At 37.5% G+C, this 17,429-nt stretch overlaps 1 protein-coding gene across 1 annotated transcript in view; it reads left to right on the top strand.

Annotated features, from left to right (window-relative positions):
• Nucleotides 1-17,429, top strand: part of PPP3R1 (protein phosphatase 3 regulatory subunit B, alpha) — a 65,949-nt gene that overhangs the window by 814 nt on the left and 47,706 nt on the right. The window lies entirely within an intron of this gene.

The raw sequence follows: 17,429 nt of genomic DNA, 5'->3' as shown, positions 1-17,429 counted from the left end.
CCACCCCCCGCCATCGCCTGGTGCTGCCCCCTTGCCCCCACGCATTACTTTCGGACCCTCCTCCATGTGGAGCTCCCTTTCACCCCCAGACTCTCACAAGTTCGGGGATATTCCGAAATCCTACGGAAATCATATGTGACAAATGGTTCTTTATGTAAGACCCACTTTTTCTCCTGAGCTGCTTGCTCTTTCTCCCCACTCACAACCCATTTTCAAGCAGTGAGTCTTGGCAGGGATCCTGCCACTTCCCTCCCCTCCTATTAGTGTTTATTTCGCTGCAGTTTGCACCCTTGTGGGGTTTCCCTCGCTGCTGCTTTTCTCTCTGCACTGGCGAACCGGAAATGTCCAAGGTGTATATTCGTGAAAACATCGTCTAACTCGGTCTTTGATAAAAGAGGATGCCTGGTTTTTAATGCTTTCTTACTGCCCAGCGTTTTTCGTTTTCTTTGTTACCTTCGTAAGTGTCTCTCTTATGGTTGTTTTTGAATCATGGCGATTTAAATTTGTCTTTCCTTACCCTCACAGTAATCCCTAGGTAGAATTCACTGCTGTAGTGTTTAAAACCGACGCTAGGGGTGTGTCTCCCGCCTCTGTCACTGTAGCCAAGAAATCAACGACGCCCTTTTAGCCTGTTACCGGTTCTCTCGCTCCGCGGGAGCCGGTGTAGTTTCCTTTTGTAATCTAGAATTGTGTCCAGGGTAGAAAAGGTTAGCAGTGCTTTTCCATATGCATCAGAGATTCGGACATGTGATTTGGTTGTTACACTTTTCCTAAAAATCTTTAAACAGTTGTCAGAAGATTTTTAGACCGTTAGATGTAGAGGTTGGGTAATTCCTTGCACCTTTTAATTGTATTTCACCCTGTATGTAGAATTTAGGTATTTCAGAATAGAGTGGTGGATAAGTGAAGAGAGAAATTCTGTTGATAGCAGTTTATACTCAACTTGGTGTGATTGTGAGGGAAGAAAATGAAATTATTTACATTTGTATTCAAGTAAGTCAGCTTTTATTTAAAATACAGGACAAATGATTAAGCGCACTTATTAGTGTACTTAAAATCCAAATTAAGAGCAGATCTAATAACTGATGAATGATTTTGATATGTAGAGGAAGTTTTTCCCTTCTAATTTGGGAGTCAGATCAGAGACAGTTTTGGCCCCTAGAGTCACAGAATTTAGGCTTTTTCAGACAATTACAGAAAACAGCTTAGATCAGTCATTCACAGTACAGTCTTTTTGTTGGCATGATCTTTTGAAATTAGGAATTGCACTTTAGTGTTTTAATACAACTTTCTCATAACATGTATTGTACTTGAAGGTTAAAATCTTGAAGATCTTTCTTTGTCCATTGTAGTGAATGTTTACCTGTTTATAAACAAATTTTGAGGAACAATGATCTAGCATTTTGTTGTTTGTATATTCCATAGCAGAATAATCTGGTTTCCAAATAGGTTTTCATTCCTGTAGTGTGACCCCCACAGCATCTCCCCCTCCCTTTTTTTTTTGAGTAACAGATTGATTTGGGTAGCCTTCTTTTAGTTCTTAAATTTATCTTCCCCAGTATTCAGTGTTTCCTTATCTTAAAAATATTTTAAGATTTACCATATGATATTGTTTTCTTCAGTCATTTCTCTCTTCTTTCAGTTTCCTTTTCAGTATTTATTTTCTGATTTACATGGCTCTTCTTTCTATCCTCTTAATACCATCTCAGGACATACATAATATGTTGTGCCAGTTGCTTCTTAACTTAAGGATTATTTTGGTCTGCTGAACCAAAATATAGCAGTGGTTTGAAAGTATCGAGACCAAGTATCTATAGCTCAATTCTGCCATATGGGATATCGATTAACTTAAATAAATTTGATTTTGGAGTGATCTGGTTCTTTTATCTAGTTAATTGAGCATTAATTCTGGAAATTTTCACTCCCTTTGGAAAATAACTCTTATTGGGCATCATGAACATATTTACATTTTTGTCAACAGAATTTAATTTATGAATATCACTGATTAATTTAAATAAGGGGAAAGTAAAAAGGCTTATAAAATTGGATTGAAGCGCTCAAAAATCTTTTCTGACAGCTATTAATTTTAGTCACTACCTTATAAGTAGTTTACTTTTTTCCTGAGAGTTAAATCTTTCCCTCCCTTCACTTCTATTTGAGTTTTGAAACTGTTTGAACATCCAGGTGGGATGGTGACTGTGTATATGAATATAAAACACTTAAGTGCTAAACTCCTAGGAATTATCCTCAAATCATTAATGGTCAGTTGTCTTTGATAAAATAGATGTTATTGAAATAAACATATGCCTTCACAATTGTTATTTTTTTAATAAATTTTATTGGGGAACAATGTGTTTTTCCAGTCCCCATCAGCTCCATGTCAAGTCGTTGTCTTCAATCTAGTTGCAGAGGGCGCGACTCACTGGCCCATGTGGGAATCGAACAGGCAACCTTGTTGTTATGAGCCTGCGCTCTAACCAACTGAGCTAACCGGCCGGCCGCCCCTTCACAATGATTTCTTTAGATAGGCATGAATAGTTTTAGGTCGTGCATCAGTGTTACTACATGTAGAGGGATGGAAAAAGAATAAAATAAATCAATAGAAGAATGTTTAGGTTGGTGTGATTGAAAACAGTCTAAGTAATTTTTGAAGTAGTAAATTTTGTAGGGGGGTTTTTAGAAACCTAGTTAATTTTTCATGTATCAAAAAATAGTTTTTATTATGTGCTTAGTATAATTTAGAACTATGACCACTTTTTTGGTATGTTTTTATTGGAATAGGTAATACAGATTTTGCTCTGGATGCTTATGTGAATGTAGTGCTTAAATAGTTAGCTATTCTTTTAAATTTTGTTACTTAGGGCAACCTTACATTTTATAAATGACCTTATATCTTTGTGTTTTTAAACTTTTTATTAGAATTATGTCCACAATCTTCTGTAAATAGAACTTAAAACACATTTATTGCTGTTTACATTAACTGCACTTAGAGTTGTACCCAACATATTCTAGTTCAGATTCTGTGACAAAGAAAGGCTATTAAAAAAAAAAAAAAGCAACCTGTCTTATGGCCAGCAGAATTAAAATTCATATCAGTTGTGAGGAAAAAATTTCTCCACTCATTATGTCCCATAGTGAATGAGAAAATTAAAAGGATCAGAGTACAAGGTAAGGAAATTGATTAAGGGTAGATCAGCAATGAGAGTGACAGACCAGTGTAGGTGGATCAGGCATCTGTCATAGGTAGTAAGGCAAGCAGAAGTGCAAGGCCGGAAGGAAGTCAGCTTGGGCCAGGAGGATTAAGCCAGTCAGACGGGGGCCCAGAGTCTGGTCAAGCTACAGGGATTCATTCGTATCAACAAATACTTGTGATTTTATCTGTTGTTCACTGGTTACTGTGCTCGGTTGTGGAAGATATCATTAATAAAATGATTAAGACAGGTTTCTTACCTTCATTTAGATAGAGAACATAAGATAAATTCCAGTAGGTGTGAAAAAAGTTAGCATGAGTTATCACATGAATATTATACACAAAGCCCAATAAAAATTGAGAAAAGAGCAAGATCAGTTTCATCTGGGGCTAGGGAAAGTTTTATGAAAGAGGTGTTAATTGAGCTGGGTCTAAAAAGATTACTAGGCTCACAGTAGGCAGACTTGGAGGCAGCTAGGAAAAGACTTGAAATCCTGGAGATAGGAAGAGACAACATATATTTGGAACACTGATACTCAACATGTTCTTCCCAGACCAGGAGCATCAGCATCACCATCATGTGGGAACTTGCTAGGTCCCACCCTAGACCAACAATCTAAAACTCTGGGAAAGGGACCAAGCAGTCTAGATTTTATAGGTCTTCCAGGTAATTCTGATATATGCTATATTTTGAGAGCCAGTGTTTAGAGAATAGCAAGGATTGTATTTATTTAAATTTTAGTTGAGCATCTCAGTATGTCTAGCACTGACTGTACAAACATAAGACAGACATAATTGTAATTTCCCAGGAACTTAATCAAGTGGGGTAAGCTATTTTGCGGTGTGATATGTGTTAACAAACTGAACATGGGTGCTGTAAGAGCACGAGTCAGGGGAGAGGCTTAATCCAAACTGGGATGGGGATGGGGTAGTTAGATGACACTCAAAGAAAGCTTCCCTGGAGGGGATGGTGTTCTTGAGCTGAGCCTTAAAAGGATGAGTATTTAGCCAATGGGAAAGGTACTCTAGATGAGACCTTTATGTTTAAAGCCATGGAGGCATGAGATATACGAGCCAGCTCAGCATGGCTGGAGAGTAGGGAGTTAGGGTAGAAGGAAGAGAAAGCGTAGATTGAGTTAAGATCATGGAGGGGTTTGCATGCCCTTTGAAGGAGTTTACATTTTTTTCCTAAAACCAGTGGGAAGCTTTTATTTTTAAGCAGGAAACTTTGTCTCGTTTATAGTAGTCTCCCCTGTATTCGAGGGGGAATACCTTCTAAGAACCCCAGTGGATCCCTGAAACCTCAGATAGTACTGAACCCTACATATTATATGATGTTTTTTTCTATACATACATACCTATGATAAAGTTTAATTTATATATTCGGCACAGTAAGAGATTAGCAATAACTACTAATAAAGTGGAACAATTATAATATACTGTAGTAAAAGTTATGTGAATGTGGCCTTTCTCTCTCGACCTGATAACCAAGACACCTACTGAGTGACTAATGGGAGGGTAGTGTATACGATGTGGATACTCTGGACAAAGAGATGATTCATGTCTCAGGCGGGACGGAGTGGGACTGAGCCAGGCAGTGTGAGATTTCATCATGCTACTCGGAAAGCAATAGTGCCCAATTTAAAACTTATGAATTGTTTTTCTGGGATTTTTGCATTTAATATTTTTGAATTACAGTTCACTGCATGAAACTGAAACCATGGAAAGCAAAATGTGGATAAGGGGGGACTACTGTACTTTTTTGGAGAGGTCAATTTGATGACCAAGTGGATAATAAAAAAGGAGAGATGAATCTAGACATAAGGACCAATTAAAGAATATTATGGTAATTCATATGAGAAGTAAGGATCTGAAAGAATGTAGTAACGGTGCATATGGAGAGGAGGTGAGATCTTTAGGGACTTGGTGACTTTTGGATTATGGGGAAAAAAAGGGATGAACCCTGCCATGGCTTCTGGCTTGGGTAACTGGATAGATGATAGTGCCATCCATTCAGCAAATATTTATTGAGCTACCTACTTGGGTAAGATTCAGCTTTAGAGATACATGGGAAATGCTGTCTGGTCCTCAAGAAACTTCCAGTTTACTGTGATGATTGTTGTTTATCTTTAGTCTTCTCTTATCATTTGGTAATTATTGTTTGGAATGCTATGTTGCAGGATTCTAAGCTCAGTAGGATAGGGTGCTGTGAAATATTAATAGTGCCTGCTGCATAGATATCATGGCATAGGAGATGGCAGAAGGAACTTGATAGCCTGGATGTAGGAAGGGACATGTTTGAGCAGTGATTCTCAGAATGTTGATCCTGAACCATCAGCAGCAGCATCACCTGGGACTTGTTAGAAATACACATCGTCTTCCTAGAAGATACAGAAGAATGAGATTTGGAGGGTGATGATGATTTCTGTTTTGGACATGTTGAGTCATCTAGGTGGATATGGCCAACAAGTAATTGACTATCTATATCTGGAGCTCAGACAAGAAATCTGGGTTTGGATTAAAGATTTGAACACTGTTTGTGTATTTGTATTAGGTAGTAATTGAAGCCATGAGACTGGATGAAATCCTGTAGAGAAAGTATAAAATAAGAAGAGGGCAAACACTATAAGGAACATTGCATTTAAGACGGAGTGGAGGTAGAGGATGAGGAGGAACCCGTGAAGGCCTTCTGAGAAGAAATAGCTAGAGGGATAGTTGGAAAATTAGTAGTGATGTCAGATTTGAAGGAGTCAACGGTGTCTAGATGTTGCAGAGATCAGGAAAGAGGAGAACTTAAATGCCTTTTGGAGATATCAAGAGAGCTTTGGTGACTGGCAATAGTACAAAAAACACCATTTTGTACTGGTAGCAAGGAAAGCCAGAATACAGTGAGTTGAGAAATAAATGGGTACTCAGACATTGAGTATAGACTGTTCTTTGAAGCTTTGACTATTAGGAAAGAATATGAAAGCTAGAGAGTTTAGGTTTGAGGAAGAATTTACTTTGGGGTTAAAGGAACAAGCTGAGAAAGAGAGAGCAGTTGAAGATTCAAAGGGAAAAGGTAGAATTATTGATAGTTTGAGGGTTTCTGAGGAATTAGGGAATATGACTCCTTAGAAAGAGAGATTTTTCTCATCCGTTAATGTGAGAGGGAAGGAGATAAAAATGAAGGCTATTATAGAGGTTATAATCTTTTAAGACAGTAAGTCAATTAAGTTCTGGGTAATGAAAATAAGATTTCAAGGGAATGTAAACTTGGAGAATGCAGAGGCCTTATCTTTGTCTTTTCCTTATTACAATATATTCCAAATGCTTGGTATATACTAGATACTAAGTAGTGTTTGAAGAAGGAACGTGTGAATGAATAAGTGAAATAAAGGAGTTATATGCTGATAAGAGAGGAGGCCGTGAGTGTCATTTCCTTTTTTGAGACATTTATAAAAAAAAAAAAAAGACAATGAAAACTGGTTTACAGTTGCGGTAAGTTCTTTTTAGGATAGATGTTGGTATCCTTTAGAATCAGAAAAGAAGCCAGGAGAGGAGGGAGCTGTATGAAAGAGGATAATGGACGGAGCCCTCGAAGTGGTAGAAAGAAGAGGTTGATAAAAGGAAAGGAGGGACCTCAAAAGAGGAGGGAATCAGGGTGAGCAGAGTAGGCCATGGCAACAGATATGTCTTAATAATAGAGTTCATATCAGGTATTCTAAATCATCTCAGCAACTTGAGATAGTTTGAGCAAGATTATCTGCTGAAGTTGAGATTTAGGGTGAGCAGTATGAAAAAGGATTATAATATCAATTTGGAGGGATTTGATAAGGCAGTTAAGAGGGTATTAAGTAAATATTAAATAGTAGGTGGACCCAGGAGAGGGCAACAGTGGGTCACTGACCTAAGAAATGAATCTGGGAAACGAGTTTAAACAAGAAAAGAGCTCACAGCTTTGTCAGTCTTTGCTTTAGTAACTTCTGATCAAGTTATATGAGTCTATAAGGAACTATTTTCTGAGTTCAGGTTTTATGTAAGAGGAACATCTAGTTGTAGATTGATATTCTCAAACTTTTTTTAAAAGTTCTAAAGTCACTATTAATACATTTGCTTAAAAATTCAAACAATACTAAAAGGCATAAAATGGAAAATAAATCTTTCCTGGTCACCCCTTTCCCTTGTGTTAATCACTGCTGAGTTTCTTGTATATTCTCCCAAGAGGGGAGATTCCCCCCCTACCTTTTTTTGTTTAAAGCTATGCCAGTGTATGGATTTAGTAACCTTTTTATAGTTTAGTTTTTATTAAAAAGATTACAAAGGTCAGACTTAAAGAGATTTTAATGATATCATACTCCAGTTTACTCCAAGGTCAGTTTTATTCCAAGGTTTTTAAACTGTATTTCAAATGTAAACATTTGAGTCAAAAACAATTCAGCATTGTTTTTCTGATCGGGTAGCAATTTCATAATTGAAGCTGGTACTTTAACATACTGAACTATGACAGTATTCTTATGAAATTCTTAGGGAAAATAATATTTTACTAGAACATTTTTTGTTCTTTTTTCCACTTATCACCTTATTGAGAATTAACTACATGGATAGCAATTTTTTAAATTAAAAAGAGAAAACCTCTTAAGTATAATGGATAAAGCATCTCTTTTATTTCAAGCTTGCCAGATTAAAAATTCTTCCTCCCTTTTGGCTTTCCAAGTAAACCTTGTTTTTTGGTTTTTTTAAAAGATTTTATTGGGGAATTGAGGGAGGGGAATAGCGCTGGGGAATCAGGGAAAGGGGAACAGACAAGTTGCTGCCCTTTTGTTCTTCATTCTAGTTTTGGAGGACGTTGCTTCACTGGCCCATGTTGGTATTATCATTGCGCTCTTCCCGGGTGAGGCACATCGGTCGCCGGCCTCTGGATGGTCGCTCGTGGCGGCTCTTGTCAGCTCACACCGGCTGCCGGCCACTCACGCTGGCTGCTGGCCACACACGGTAGCCCATGGCAACCCACTGCAGCTGGGGCTGCAGCCTATGCCGTCGCCGGCGACTCATGGCAGCCCAGCTCCAGGTCCAGCTGTTGTTCACGATGTTAGCGGTAGAGGGCAGTGGCACTGGCCCTCATGTAGGATCGGAACCGGGGCTCTGCTGCTCAGAGCTGGCGTCCCAAGCCAGCTCTTAACCAATGCGCCACTCGGCCGGACCCAAGTAAACCTTTTCTTTAACAGACCATATCCACTCTCTTGTTTCTGAGTTTTCTCCTTGGACTCCCATACCTTCTTTGTCGTCATTAGTCTGACAGTATAATTGTAGCTAACGGTACAGATCTGGCACATGAATAAAATCTTGAAATGTGACTAATATATGTTTCTGGGTTTGTCTTTGGTTTTTATAGTTTTGTACTATAAAACTATTTAAAACATTTAAAGATTTTTAAGGCAATCCTTTAAAATTTAGCACTAATAAATCAACAAGTCATAGGTTCTTACAGGTTCCTTCCTCAGAGCTTTGTTTTGTTAGTGACAGCACTTTCTTAAGAGTATCCTGAAGAGGGCCTTGTTAGTAGCCCTATTGCTATCCCGTATTTCTGTAAGTGAAAGGTTACTTTGACTTGTTTTTCTGGTAGCATTATTAAATTCACCCATGCTTTAGTCAGATCTCTGTTGTCATTTGTAAACAATACAGTGTATTCATTTTTTATTTGTATGTTAGAATTAGATATGCATTTTAAAACCTAGGTACAAAAGAGTGAAGCCTAACAACCTATAAAAAAAGGATCAAACATTTACCATTGGCCTTATAAGAGTTATCTATGAGCGCTTTATTCTTAACCTGTCTAGTTTCAGGGATGATTTTCTTTCATATCCTCCTGAGTGTGATACCACAAGCAATCTTCTATTATAGACATGCAATAAACTGGCGTTCTCGAGTATTATTATGTACTTGTACAGCAATTTACTAAAACTTGGAATGTCAGGAAAAACAAGTGCTAATAGGTAATAAGGGAAATCTGATTTTATGTGTGTTTATGTAGCAACTATTTTCCCATGAATTATAAGCTAACTCATAAGCTTTCTCAAGTAAATAGTGATTTATGAACATACAGGTATACTTCAGCTCTGCCTTCCTTTCTGGCAGTTACTCTTGTTACCATCAGACTTCTTGACTCATCTCTATTAGCTCATTTTCTTGTTTTTCAGTCCACAACAGTCTAGATCTGTGATATCCGTTTCAATAAAATTATAATTTAAGTGAATTAAAATTAAATAAGATTATAAATTCGGTTCTTTTGTCACAAGAGCTACATTGCAAGTGCGCAGTAGCAACTTGTATTCCAGTCTGGCTCACATACTATTGATAAAGAGGGAAATATACCGGAGGTGCCAAAAAAATGTATACAAGTGGACACTTTGGTCGGTCAATGTTGCTCAAGCAGTAGTTCACCTAATCAGAAGTGTCGGGACGCTAATGGTAACCACTTTGAGCACCTCTTGTACTTGTAGAAGTCAAACGTGGCTTGTATTCATTTTTTGTTATTGTATATATTATTACAATTTTAATACAGTTTTTTTCTTTCTTAAAATATGTATATATATTTTTGGCACCCTCTGTATTTATAATGTTCCCAGCATATATGTATTAATGCTTTGTGCCATCAAGTAATGCCAGCTGATTCCAAAATACACTAACACAGCTGAAAGCAGTGAGCTGAAGAATGTAGGACTGTATACTATTCATATAGCCCACAGCCTGCCTTCGTCTAACTCAGTTTGGCCATGGATCTGTGTCAGAAGAACTCATTGCACAGTTCCCCCAGATGTTTGTGCATTTTTTGTTTCTATAACTTAACTTGAAATGCTCCTTATACTTCTTTTGTTACTTTCATCTGTATCTTTAAAAAGTTCCATACTTGTTTTTTAACACATCTTTACATTAATGTGCTTATTAGGATTTTTGTTGGTTTTGTTAGTACTCTGGTTACAGAGTTACATAGGTTTTGAGTGTCTGCTTCCAACTCTTTCCTTAAGCCTTGTTATTTTATTTTATTTTTAAAAATATTTAACAAGTACTCGTATCTGTATGAGAGACATGCACTTTAACTTTTTTTTTTTAAATTTTCTTGGGAACAGTGTGTTTTTCCCAGGATCCATCAGGTCCAAGTCAAGTTGTTGTCCTTCAATCTTAGTTGTGGAGGATGTAAGCTCAGCTCCAAGTCCAGTCACCATTTTCAATCTAGTTGCAGGGGGCGTGGAGTTCACCATCCCATGTGGGAGTTGAACTGGCAACCTTGTTGTTAAGAGCACTCATGTGCTCTAACCAACTGAGCCACCTATACTCCCCAAGCCTTGTTATTATTAATGTGTAGTTTTAAGAACATGAAGTTTTTTCAGGAACATAAGTATCATGTTATAGGAAACACACACTCTCATTTAGATCCACCAAAGGCATTTTGAATCATCTTTTCTTCATCCCCATTGCCGCTGGCATTGTTGCAGTGCATTTATTTCTCATGTGTACTGTTTCTATAACTTACTTAATGCTTTGTTCTTTTTGCCTCTGATTTCTTCCTCCTCCATTCTGTCCTCCATATTGCCACCAGAATTTTTTTCTGAAAAGGAAATCTAGTGTCACTGCTTTGTTTAAAAGTCATGTTACATCTTCTGGAATAAAAAAATTAAACTCTTTTGCATGGCACTCATGTTCTGATCCTTATTTCTGGCCATCCTTATGCCATAAGTCGAATTACTAGGTTCTCAGATGCCTCGTCCTTTTTCACTTATTGGTGCCTTTGTATCTCCTTTTTCTTCCATTTGCAGTGTTCTTCCCCTTTCTGTCTGGGAAACATCAAGATGCCATTCCACTGGCATTCTGTGAAAACTTTCCCAAATCCCCCAGGCAATTAATGGCTATTTGTAAGTAGCATTCATTATAGGGCATCCCATATTTCATTGTGTTTAATTGCCTTTCCTCCTAAACCATGGTCTTCTCTAAAGCAGGGAATGCATTTTTATTCATCTTTGTAAAGCCAGTTCCAATTGTAGTCATTCATAGCAATGAATGTAAATGTAAATTATTAATGGATAAGTAGCCACTTGTCCAGCTGGCTTGGGAAGCCAGCAGAGGTGCATCTGAGTTATATTTATCATCATCGCTGGAGGCAAAAATGACAAAACTGAAGCTGTCCTACTTCAGGCACATATTGAGAATGCAGTGTCCTTTGGAAAAGCCAATAATGCTGGGAAAAATAGAAGGCTGCAAGAAAAGAGGAAGACTGAATATGTGATGGATTTATTCCGTTACAGAAGCAACAGGGTGTGAGTCTACAGTAGCAGCTGTTATAAGGTGCTAGGTTTCTTCTGGTCCCTCTGATTGCCCAGTTTGAACTTAACATCGAGCAGCTATTTGGACATTTATGGTTCATTCTAGTCACATTACTCATGGAATAGAGTTCCATAATGCCAGACAAGTAAGTGCTGAAAGAATACTTTTTTTGTTGATTATGTTGCTTTCAATTAACTTTTTTTTTTGTACTATGAGATAGTATGATGCAGTGGAACAAATGTGGGATATAGAATTGGAAGACCTATATTGGAGTAACCTGAGTTTTTATATGTATATATTTGTAAAATGGCCACAAGACTGCCTGATTCAGAGTTATTATTGGTATTGGGTAAGGTAATTACCTAAGATGCTTGATAAAGTGCAAAATGCTGTTTAAATTTTTGAATATCAGACTACTAAAAACTGGTATGTGGTATTCTTGGAAGATATAGGTTTCATGATACTTCATTCTAAATTCTGTCCAGCTAACAAAGTAGAAAATACTTCACAATGTTTGGGGCTACAAGTAACAGAATACCCACCCAACCAAAAGTGATCTAGTACTAAGGAACAAACGATTTCACAAAATGAAAAGGCCAAAGCCAGAGAGTTACATGGTAGTTCATTTGATCATCAGTTTCATCAAGGACATAGGCCCGATTTACTCTAAAGCTCATCATATCAGGAGAGAGTCACCACAATTTCATACACCAGTGTCTGGCTGAAGTAGAGTAGGGAGCACTTCTTCAAATATCTTTTTATTAGAGAGGAAAAACTTGCTTGCACGTCCTGTAGCAGGTTTTTTCCTTAGGTTCCATTGTATTTCTCATGTTTCATGAATATCAGAAAAAAGATAAAATTCCTTACTCTGGCAGTTAAATTCTTTCCCCCACCTCCCCTCAGTTTTATTGAGACATAATTGACATATATCAGTATAAGTTTAAGGTATAAAATATGATGTTTTGATTACTACAGTAGGTTCAACTAACATCCATCATCTCATATAGATACAATAAAAAAGAAAAATATTTTCCTTGCGAAGAGAATGCTTAGAATTTATTCTTAGTGACTTTCCTATATATCATACAACAGTATTAACAATAGTTACCATGTTGTACATTACATTCCTAGTACTTATTTATCTTATAACTGGAAATTTGTACCTTTTGACCACCTTCCTCCAAGACAGTTAAATTTTTATAAACTGGCTCTAGCTTACCAGAGAGGCTAGGTCTTATAATAGTAAACACAACGTCTTCAATATTTTATTTGGTACTCTGAACAATATTTTATTTGGTACTCTCATGGGACTGTATACAGTGAAAATTATGTCTGGCTTATGATGTTATACTGTACCTCTTCCCTCAGCAGTACACAGCTATCACCCCATATTTGTCAACCTCTTCACAAAAATATTTTCTGTACATAGTTTCCACAACTAAAATTTCGCTTTTTTTCAAAGGATATCATCTGCCTTGCAGCCCCTTCAGGTGAAGGAAGGCTGTTTGTTTTAAGTTAGGGGTGGGTGGGAGTTGTTGGCATTGTGTTAGGTCAGGAGTTGGAAAACTTTTTCTGGAAAGGGCAAGATAATTTAAGCTTTGTGGCCAATCTTTGCAACTGTTCAACTCTGGCATTGTAGCTTGAATTAGCTATAGACAGTACATAAACAGACAAGCATGGCTGTGTTCCAATAAAACTTAGTTATAAACACAGGTGGCGAATTGTTTCTAAAAGCACAAACAACAAAAGAAAAACAATGGGACATCACCAAAATTAACAGCTTTTATGCTTCCAAGGACATCAAGAAAATGAAAAGAGAGCCCACAGAATGGGAGAATATTTTTGCAAATCATAGATCTGGTAAGAGACTTCTATCCAGAATATATAAAGAATTTTTACAACTCAGTAACAAAAAAACACCCAAATAAAAAATGAGTAAAGGATCTGAGTAGACATTTCTCCAAAGAAGATAAACAGGTGTTCAATAAGCACATGAGAAGATGCTCAACATCATTAATCATTAGGGAACTGCAGATCAAAACCACATGAGGGCTGGCCGAGTGGCACGTTGGTTAGGAGTTGGCTTGGGACGCTAGCTCTGAGCAGCAGTGCCCCGATTCGGATCCTACATGAGGGCCAGTGATGCTGTGCCTCTACAGTTAAGATGGTGAACAACAGATCAACTTGGACCTGGGCTGCCGTGAGTCGCCGGTGATGGTGTAAGCTGCAGTTGGGTTGGCCAGCAGCGGGCATGAGCTTTCATGAGCTGCCGTGAGTGGCTGTCCAATGGCCAGCGAGTGACTGCCTCACCCGAGAAGAGTGCAGTGATAACACCAACATGGGCCAGTGAAGTGACGTCCTCCACAACTAGACTGAAGAACAAAAGGACAGCAACTTTTCTGTCCCCCTTCCCCGATTCCCCAACGCTGCTGCCTTCCCCCAATTCCGTAATAAATTCGTAAAAAAACCCCAAAACAAAACCCACATGAGATACCAGCATACCCACTAGCATGGCTATCATCAGAAAGACCAGATAAGTAAGTGTTGGTAAGGATTTGGAGAAATTGGAACCCTCATAACATTGCTGGCAGGAATGTAAGTGTAGTTGCTTTAGAAAACAGTTCACAAATGTTAAACATAGTCTTAGCATATGACCTAGTAATTCTGTTCCTAAGTAATATATACCCACAAGAAATGAAATGAAAAATTTGTACATGAATATTCATAACAGCATTATTTATCATAGCCAGAAAAATGGAAACAGTGCAAATGTCCTTTAACAGGTGAACAGATAAATTAACTATGGTATATCCATACAAGGAAATATTATTTGGCAATAAAAAGAAATGAAATATTGGTTCTTGCTACTGCATAGATGAACCTTGAAAATATTCTGCTAAGTGAAAGAAGCCACTTACAAAGAAACACATACTGTATGATTCCATTTATTTATACGTAATATCCAGAATGGGCAAATTTTTAGATACAGAAAGTAGAGTACTGGTTCATGAGAGTAGGGGTGAGGCAGGGAGATGGAGAGTAACTGCCAGTGGATGCGGGCTTTCTTTTAGGGGTAATGAAAATGCTCTAAATTTGATTGTGATAATGGCTACACAACTCTGAATGTACAAAAAAATCATTGAATTATACACTTAGATGGATGAATTGTATGTATATGAATTATATCTCAATAAAGCTATTAAAAAACCCTTCACAGGGCCTCTGGGACAACATCAAGCATACCAACATTCTCATCGTAGGGGTACCAGAAGGAGAAGAGACAGAGAAAGGAATTGAAAACCTATTTGAAGAAATAAGGACAGAGAACTTCCCTAACCTGGCAAAGGAGATAGATATATAAGCCTGGAAAGTACAGTGTCCCAACAGTGTCCCAAAGAAGATGAACCCAAAGAGACCCACACCAAGACACATCATAATTAAAATGCCAAAGGTTAAAGACAAAGAGAGACTCTTAAATGCATCAAGAGAAAAGCAGTTAGCTACCTACAAGGGAGCTCCCATAACACTGTCAGCTGATTTCTCAACAGAAACTTTGCAGGCCAGAAGGGATTGGTGCGGAATATTAAGTGATGAAAACAAGGACCTACAACCAAGATTACTCTACCCATCAAAGCTATTATTCATTTAGAATTGAAGGACAGATAAAGGGCTTCTAAGACAAGAAAAAGCTAAAGGAATTCATCACCACCAAACCAGTATTACAAGCAATGTTAGAGGGACATTTTTAAGAAGAAGGAAAAGGAAAAAAAAGGTTAAAAAGTATGTATAATAAAATGGCAGTAAACTGCATATCCATCAACAGTTCCTTTGAATGTAAATGGATTGATTAAATGCTCCAATCAAAAGTCAGAGTGGCTGAATGGATAAGAAATCAAAACCCTTGCAATATGCTGCCAATAAGAGACATCAGATTGAAAGACACACACAGACTGAAAGTAAAGGGATGGAAAAAGATAATTCATGGAAATGAAACAAAAAGCTTGGGTAGCAATACTTATACCAGACAAAATAGACTTTAAAACAAAGGCTATAATAAGAGACAAAGAAAGGCCCAGCAGTCCCACTTTTTGTGTATTTATTTGAAGAAACCCCCAAAATGCCACTTTGAGGGGTTGTATGCATCCATATGTTCATTGAAGCATTGTTTACAGTGGCCAAGATGTGGAGGCAGCCTGAGTGTCTGTCAATGGAAGAATGGATAAAGAGCAAGTGGTACATACAGTGGAATGTTCCTTGGCCATGGAAGGGAGTGGGTTCTTGCCATCTGTGATGGTATGGATGGACCTGGGGGGTATTATGCTGAGTGGAGTATGTCAGAGAAAGACAGATGCAATGTGATTACCCCTATATGTGGAATCTAAAGAACAAAATAAAACAGAAACAAACTCATAGATACAGAGAACATTTTGATGGTTGCCAGATGGGAGCGGGATTGAGGGTATGGGTGAAAAGCGGAAAGGGATTAAGAAGTAGATATTTGTTGTTACAAAGTAGCTATGGAGGTGTAGGGTATAACATGAATATAGTCAATAATATTGCAATAACTGGTGTCAGATGGACTAGATTTATCGGGGTTATAGCTGGGAGAGTGAAAAGGTGAAGGGATTAAGAAGTACAAATTGGTAGTTACAAAATAGTCATGGGGATGTAAAGCATAAGGGAAATAGTGAATAATATGGTAATAACTATATAGAGTTCCAGGTGGGTACTAGACTAATCAGGGGGAATCACTTCTTAAATTATGTAAATGTCCAACCTCTATGCTGTACACCTGAAATTAATATAAAATAATTTTGAATGTCAGCTGTAATTGAATCAAAAAGTGGGGGAACATGAAGGGGAATAAGAGGTTCAAATTTCCAGGTACAAAACAAGTAAGTCATGGGGATGTAATGTACAGCATGACGAATATAGTGATAGCATAGTATGGTGTCAGATGGTTGCTGGACTTACGGTGATCAGATCACTTTAGGTATATAAATGTTGAATAACTATGCTGTACACCTTAAACTGATATAATATTGTATGTTAGCTCTATTTTAATAAAAATCTTTTAAACCCATTAACAAAGCTATAGTAATCAAAATTGTATGGTATTAGTATAAAAACAGACACATAGATCGACAACAGAATAGAGAGCCCAGAAATAAACCCATGCAGATATGATCTTTAATTTACGTCAAAGAAACCAAGAACGTACAATGGAGAAGGGGACAATCTCGTCAATAAGTGGTGTTGGGAAAACTAGACAGCCGCATGCAAAAGAATGAAACTGGACCACTATCTTCCACTATATACAAAAAATAAACTCAAAATGGATTAAAAACCCGAATGTAAGACCTAAAGCCATAAAACTCCTAGAACTGGGGTCGGCAAACTGCAGCTCGCCAGCCACATGCGGCTCTTTGGGTACGTACATGTGAATTTTTCTTACTTTAATAAAGATATAATTAATACGATTACTTGTTATAATATTACTTTAGATTTTCCTTATTTGCAAAAATATATTTATGGTTCTCGAATGATTTTTAAATTGTTGTGAGGGACAGGATTGGCTCTTCCATCTCAAAAGTTTGCCGACCCCTGTCCTAGAAGAAAACATAAGTGGTAAGCTCCTTAGCATCAGTCTTCATGATGATTTTTTGGATTTGACACCAAAGGCAACAAAAGCAAAATAAACAAGTAGAATTATATCAAGCTAAAAAGCTTCTGCACAGCAGAGGAAACTATCAGCAAAATGAAAGAGAAACCTACTAAATGGGAGAAAATGTTTGCAAATCATATATCTATCTGCTCAGAGGCTGATATCCAAAATTCATAAAGAAGTGATATAACTCAGTAAGAGAAACAAACCAGTCCAATTAAAAAGTGGGCCGAGACTCTGAAGAGATATATTTCCAAAGAATATATACAGATG

The sequence above is a fragment of the Hipposideros armiger genome, unplaced genomic scaffold (genome assembly GCF_001890085.2).
Source record: "Hipposideros armiger isolate ML-2016 unplaced genomic scaffold, ASM189008v1 scaffold_2, whole genome shotgun sequence".
Lineage (NCBI taxonomy): Eukaryota > Metazoa > Chordata > Mammalia > Chiroptera > Hipposideridae > Hipposideros > Hipposideros armiger.
Note: the sequence above shows the minus strand (reverse complement) of the source record. Positions and strands in the feature narration are given on the sequence as shown.